Below are 7,314 nucleotides of genomic sequence, written 5' to 3'. Positions count from 1 at the left end.
CCCAAGGACTCACTGAGTCTCTTCCAACAAGAGCACTCACATATACGGCCTCAATGACTCATACAGAAATACGGCCGTACAAATATAACAGAACAACAGACCCTGTTCAATTCATTCAAATGTTTGAACAGAAATGTGAAGCCTTTGTGGAAATCCCAAATGCCCCACTAAGGTACATGTGTTCAAGGGAAAAGCTAGTCAATGGTTCATCGCATTGATGCTGGCGACGATCAAGGCCAACTTCAAAAACTTGAAATCAGCCTTTATACATGGCTTTTCCAGACAAGGTGACCGATGGAGTGTAGTAACAGAACTCTATTCAATTGCCAATCAAATGAATCCATTAGAGATTTTATTCTCAGGATAAAGCTCTTGGACTCATGTTGTGAGTCATGGGAAAAATTAAACGATGTTTAATTGAAGAGATGTTTCATGATGGGCTTAAAGAATAACAGCTTACACAACTTGATCATTGTATCCAATCCGGAAAACTATACCTTGTGTTAAGTGTAATCACTACTACGACCATCCCAATCCTCATTGTGCATACAAGGCACCTATCCTTCTATACTGCATACATTGTAAAACCTTTGACCATGATACTAAAAAGTGTCCCGCTTCATCCATAATGGACTCAAAACCTCCATCTCCCGTTAACCAAATAGAAACAGTCCAAAGGGTAGAAACTGCTCAGGAAGCAGTTAATCAGACACTTCAGTGTTTCTATTGTCATGGACCTCACAAGGTGACAGACTGCACAATTTGGAACACTTCCATGCCCATAGTCATTGACACTTTGCGACCAATGTGTGAACGATGTGGCATTGATCACATCTTCCAAGATTGCCCAAGACGAGTTGCTTCAATGCAACTTGTCTCACAAAATACAACTCTTAACATCTTAAGTGTGCAAAATGGGCAACTGGCCACGGTACCCTTGAATGTGCTTACATGCTTACAAGCTTACAAGCCAAGGCATGAGAAACAGTTAAAAGGAATGTAAAAGACAACACCTCAACATGGGTAGAAGAACATCCTTTAAAACAGAACCTAAAAGAGAAAACAAAACCTTTTAAACCAAAGAAAGACAAGGGACAAAAAACTGTCGAAACCAAAGTCGAATTAAAAGACAGGAAAAATGAGCCTGTAGAGGACATAAACCCAAAAGAGCCAAAAGCTATACAGAATGCAAAAGCATCCACATCAAAGACCACCACACAAACCTCAACACCCATATGTGCGGCGACACGGAATACAAAAACCCAAAAGAAAATTCGATCTCGTCGCATGGGTAAACATACTGAAAAACTGACAAACCAAAGAAAATCAGAGAATAAAACCAGTTCTAGTACATCACTAAGTGAGGATGAAGCAAGTTCTTACTCTTCACTCAGTGCACCACATAGACCAATCAAGAAACTAGAACCCACCCAACCACCCCAAATGGATAATAATGATCACGACATATGCGGAATGCAAAAAGCAAGCTCATGAGAGCATGCTTAGCTTGGTTGAATGTCTTACAGGGTTACCGGTTGTGATTGAACCTCATAATGCCAAACCTAAAACAGCAACCAAGATACAAAGCCTAGAGGAGTACCGCTTTTCCTTTCAAGAGGAAGACATACTCTTTCCTTTCAAGAGGAAGACATGCTCTTTACACAAGAGTCATTTGAAACAGACTGTACGAACTATAGAATTGAGAAATCACGTGAGGAATTCGATAATTCCCTTACAAGATTAAAACAATCTCTCAAAACCTCATTCGGAGGAATGCTCTTCTCTCATGATAAAGCCAGCATCACATCAGCACTTGCACCTTTAATGGCTCAACCTGAGGTATACAAGGACACAATGAACTCCATAAAATAGGACTGTGAGGATTCGCAAGTTTCCAAACGGCGCTCATTAAGAATTGTCAAAGGGCCAAGTGTGCCAGTGTACGCATTGGGTACTCTTGAAAAAGCTGATACCCAAACAGAGGATGAAAGTGAATGGGAATATAAAACAGACACAGGATCTAAAGATGAAACAATAACTGAAACACCCATACTTCCTTTGGAAGATTCTATCATGGTATGGTTGGATTTCTTACGGGCAATGATGTTCAGCCGCGTAAACGCGCATTGATTAGCCCTCGAGCTAGTCTCATAACATCATGACAATAGACATTTGGGTGTCATTGGGAAAATCTAAACTCATCCCTACAAGCAATAGTCTTGCAAAAGGAGCCAATGGAAAAAACATTGAAGTTCCAGGTTACTTTAGATACACTACTCAAACAATTCGATGGCGATATGGAATTTACGTTTCATGTTACCCTAGATTCCCTGGAGTATGGTGTCGTCTTTGGTGGACCTAATCCATGGAAACAGTCACCTTGAACACTCCTGCAGGCAATGTACAATTGTTATTAAACGGGAGGAAGAAACCTTGCACAGGAGCCGAAACTTCTAACATATCTTACTGAAAAAAACCCTAGGATTTTTGTTGGATTGGAAATTTCAAATAAAATCACCATAGCTCAAGCATAGCTTTATCCAACACGAGAACACAATCTCATGACTCTCGAGCTATGGGATTTGTTAGGTCAACGAACACTCATGGCACATCCTGAAAAGATTACCTTTACACAAGACTTGAACATGCCATGTTTGGGGTACTTTGAACATACAATTGAACATACAATGTATATTGAAACTAACCCCCTCACTTGTAAGTTTTTTGTGGTTGAGTATGTGTTGAAAGAAGATTTGATCTTGGGGCATAAATGGACTGTTGCTGCCCAAGTACCACTGTGCTTTACTAGCGATAGAGTCATCATGATGGTCAACGATAAAAAGTTGACAATACCATACTGCCAAGAAGAGGATCCAACTTTAATGGATATCTATGATGCTGAATGCAAAAGGATACAAGCCTCTTCCACAAAAGCCCCTTTACACAATAACCTACCATCTCCGTCAATGACCGACTCTGATAAAGCATCAACTCCTTCAACCCCATCCTCACCTACGAAGTTCAGTGCCAAAACCTCACAATCAGTAGCTATTCTTGAAGAAGTTTCCAGATTCAAACCATCTATCTCCAACAGGGAACTCAATGGAAAGGCCACAGATCCTATGAATCTTCATTGACAAACCTCACCAAAGGAGACAACAACATGCTCAAAGGCCTCATCATTAACAGCCAGAAAAGACTCTAACCTCATCATCATCAACAATGTCCATGAGTCTCCAACCTGCAGCCTTAGCACCAGCCAAAGTCAAGGAGGGCCACAAACCTTCCACATCAACCCTAAAGAAAACTCCACCAAGACTCCCACAATCATGATATCTTAATAGTATCAAAATGTGGGTGAAGAAGCAGCTACTTGTAGCTCAAGGCTACTATGAAGATGCCAAAAATCAAATTTGGGTGCCACGACAGTGAAAGCCTCTTCCTCAACGCAGCACTCGAAGGCCAAGGAGGAAGAAGAGTACTCCACAACAGAGTCCACCAAAGCCTATGCGAGTTCCTCAAAGAACTCCACCAATGCAACAAGTGTGGGTACCAAAGAAATACCAAAGGTACAAGGGTACTACCAAAGAAATACCAAAGCTTGGGTCCCCAAGCGCATCACAAAGTTCTCTAAGTTGCACGAAGAAGAAAGTCTCACCACCAAGCACATTGGCCACCAGTTCACAATGTTCATCAAAGATGGGTACCTGTGCATGTGATCAACAACAAGGATACTATGATGGTAATTCCATCATATGGTTGCCAAAATCGAACAATGTGAAGAAAACCTCACCCCACCAACTTCAACCCCAACAACTTCACCTAAAGTTCGACAAGAATGGAGGCCCAGGCAACAACAAGCAAATCACTCAACCACTCTCGTGCATTCAGCACCAACACAAGAGCTTGTCTATTCAAGCAAACAATCAGCAGTCTTCTCTACTGCCTCAACATCATTTCAGCAAACAAATTCAAGAAGCAATATGGAGACATAAGAGCACATCAAGAACAAAATAACAATGCTCTTGTCACCCCTCTAGAAGTGAGAAATGAGCGCACAAGAAGCTGTTGCTTGCAAATCATGACCTAGATGACCATAAAAGCCAGAAAAAGAAAAAAGGTTTTTTTTTTAAGAGAAAGAAAGAAAAACCTCAGGGCCCAAACCTGCAACTTCACCAAATTAGGCCATCTCACACGAAATAACCCTTCACATGGCCAAAAATCATGCAATCTCACGAGTTCATGTCTAGCCACTATATATTTGTTAAGCTTATTACTCACTATTTTTTTTGGCTAAATTAATGTAGCAGCTGCTCCATGAGCACACATACATACTCATACACTGGAGAACATTTGTACCAAAGCCTCACCATCAACAACTTCCAGGTATATCTCTGGATGGGGAGGCCATGATGGGTGAAAGCCTGGTCAATGGTACAACCCATCGCTTGGAATTTTCATTCAAATTACAAACCTCTCCAAACAATGCTACCATCTTCACAAGTTAATGATCTTCAATCCTTAGTGAAGATACCTATATTAGCCTCGCAAGAAGTCGATGTAATTCTTTCAATCCTCACCAACAAGTGGCTACTTCAACACAGAGCAGTTCAATAAGAGTCTATATGACTCAAATCTTGTACTTCATGAAAATCTGCTTCTAAGAGCACCTAAATATACATAAAAACATAAAAAGCACATGGACAGAAGAAGACATGATCAGGTCCTACTCAACCCACAGTTTAAGTGAGTGTGAACACTTATGGCCATGTATATAAGTGAATTTCTCTTATAATACAACATACTCTCCCATTGTGCAATTGAGTCTTGCTCTTGCTAATCCTCTTGCTAATCTCTCTCCCTAATGCATGCTAGTGAGTGTGTGCGAGTGAAGTGAGGTGAGAGGAGGGACGAAGACCCATAGTGCAACGCGGCAGTGTGACAACGCTCGCGGCGAGAGACGCGGTGGAATTGCTTCTCAAGGAGTTGTAAAGCTTGGAGACCTCAAGGGTTACGAGCTCGGCCATTGGAAAGATCCTCCAACGACAGTTGCAGTTCACTAGGTAATCTCTTTTTGGATGTGTTTCAAGGAGGGTTAAGGTGAGCCATAACAAAAGTTGACATTTAGCCCAATAGCCAACCCATAAAGGGCTAAAGCTTGCACGCACACACACACACACACACATGTAGTATATATATGTGTGTGTATGTGTGTTTACACACACACACACACACACATGTGTATATATATATGAAAGATGGGCATTCCATTGCTTATGAAAGTCATAAGCTTAAACCAGCAAAAAATTATAGTACATATGATAAGGAATTAGCACATGCTTTAAGACTTTAGAAACATTATTTAATGGAATCTCAATTCTTAATCAAGACATACTAATATAGCATTCGTCTCATTTGTGGACCTAGCCATAGATTTTTGAGATCCACATATCAAATGGGGGCTTGTATTCACAAGATTTCTGTCATTTAGAGTGAACCTTTGAGTCCCATGAGAGAATCCTATAATATTGACCCAATTTTTTCTAAAATTTAGATTAAACTTAGAGACAATAATTGGAGCCCTATTGGTGATTATTCATGCTATGATGGTTACCTTTCCTTCCAGAAGAGATTGTGTATTACACAACTTTTCAGACAATTCACGTTGGAAGAAATGCATCAACCACCATACATGGGTTATTTGTCAGAAAATTAAAAGCTACAAAGGTAAGACCCAAGGACTTCTTACTTCTCTACCAATCCCTAATGATAAACCACCATACATGGGTTATTTGTCAGAAAATTAAAAGCTACAAAGGTAAGACCCAAGGACTTCTTACTTCTCTACCAATCCCTAATGATACTTGGGAGAACAAATATCTATGGATTTCATTATAGGTTTACCTACTACATTCGGTCATAATGACATGATTTGGACTATAGTTGACCGTTTAAGTAAGCAAGCTTATTTCTTACCTTGTAAGAAAACATTCACTTCTCAGCAAGCCGTGATTATGTTTATCAGGAAAATCTTTGTACATCGTAGATTGCCAAAAGTCATTGTTTTTTATAGAGACTCTAGATTCTGCAGAAACTTTTGGATCACTCTTTTCTCCAACTTAGGCACTAAGATAAACACAGCTTTCCATCCGGAAACAAATGGACAAACTGAGGTTACTAATAGCACTATCTTGGATCTACTTAGAGCCTATGTTGCCCAACAACTAATTCATGAGATAAGTACATTCATCTTCTCCAATCTTATAATAATACTCCTCATTCAGCTACTACTGGGCGAGCGCTCACCTTTCGAAATAATGTATGAAAACCTTTGCCTATTCTAGCTACTATACTTTCCCACAAAATTGAAGCTACTGATAAATTCATTATCAATTTTAGTAGCATTTTGAATTATGTAAAACATTCTATTGCACATGCTTAAGAACAATATATTAAGAAAGCAAACCATAAACGTAAAGCTATATCTTTGAAATTGGAGATTATGTACTTTTGAGAATTGAGAAAAAGTGTTGAAAAATTCCCAGCTATTAAGCTCGCCCCCCCCCCCCCCCCCCAAGATGGACCTTTTAAGGCGATTCACAAAATTAATGATATTTCTTATAGACTTGAATTACCTTCTCATTGGTAGATTCATAACTCATTTTATGTAAGTTTGTTAAAACTTTTTAGGGGCTCACTTCTCACTCATCCTGTGTATGAGGAACCACCTCTTATTGAGGGTGAGAAAGAAGTTTTAATTTCCAATTCTATCATTGATCATCAAATTACATCAACTCGTACTGGAAATTAATATATCAAATATTTAGTGACTTTCCATGATAGGTGCCTGAGAAATACTTTTGTGCTTTCCTTGAGATCCTCCGTTCTTTTCAACAAACCCACAATTGAGGGCAATTCAAACTCAAGCAAGAGGGAATGCTATGAGAATATATTTTAATCTCTCATTAAAAAGATTATTCTACCTTCTTAGATAATTTGGGGACGATTGGATTATCTTTATGTCATGCCAAATCATATTAATATCATGGGTGATGCCATTATAAATATTAATACAGTTGGTATACATTGATGTATAATGGTTGGGCCCTCCAATATTTTTTATAGTTGGTTTGTATGGAAGGGTGATTCATGGGGTACTTACGCTTGGCAAACATGTGTGTGGTGATGGTTTGTATACTTATGAAATATATGTTTACCAATTTGTTGTTGGTTATTTATAGGTGAAGAGGATTCAGAAGATAGAGGAGAACACACACAATATTATTTGTTTGGCACACCTTTTTTGTGAACAAG

This window comes from Cibotium barometz, chromosome 37 (genome assembly GCF_041138505.1).
Source record: "Cibotium barometz isolate CiBa-2024 chromosome 37, ASM4113850v1, whole genome shotgun sequence".
In the NCBI taxonomy this organism is placed as follows: domain Eukaryota; kingdom Viridiplantae; phylum Streptophyta; class Polypodiopsida; order Cyatheales; family Cibotiaceae; genus Cibotium; species Cibotium barometz.
The sequence above is the reverse complement of the archived record's forward strand: the minus strand, read 5'-3'. Positions refer to the sequence as shown.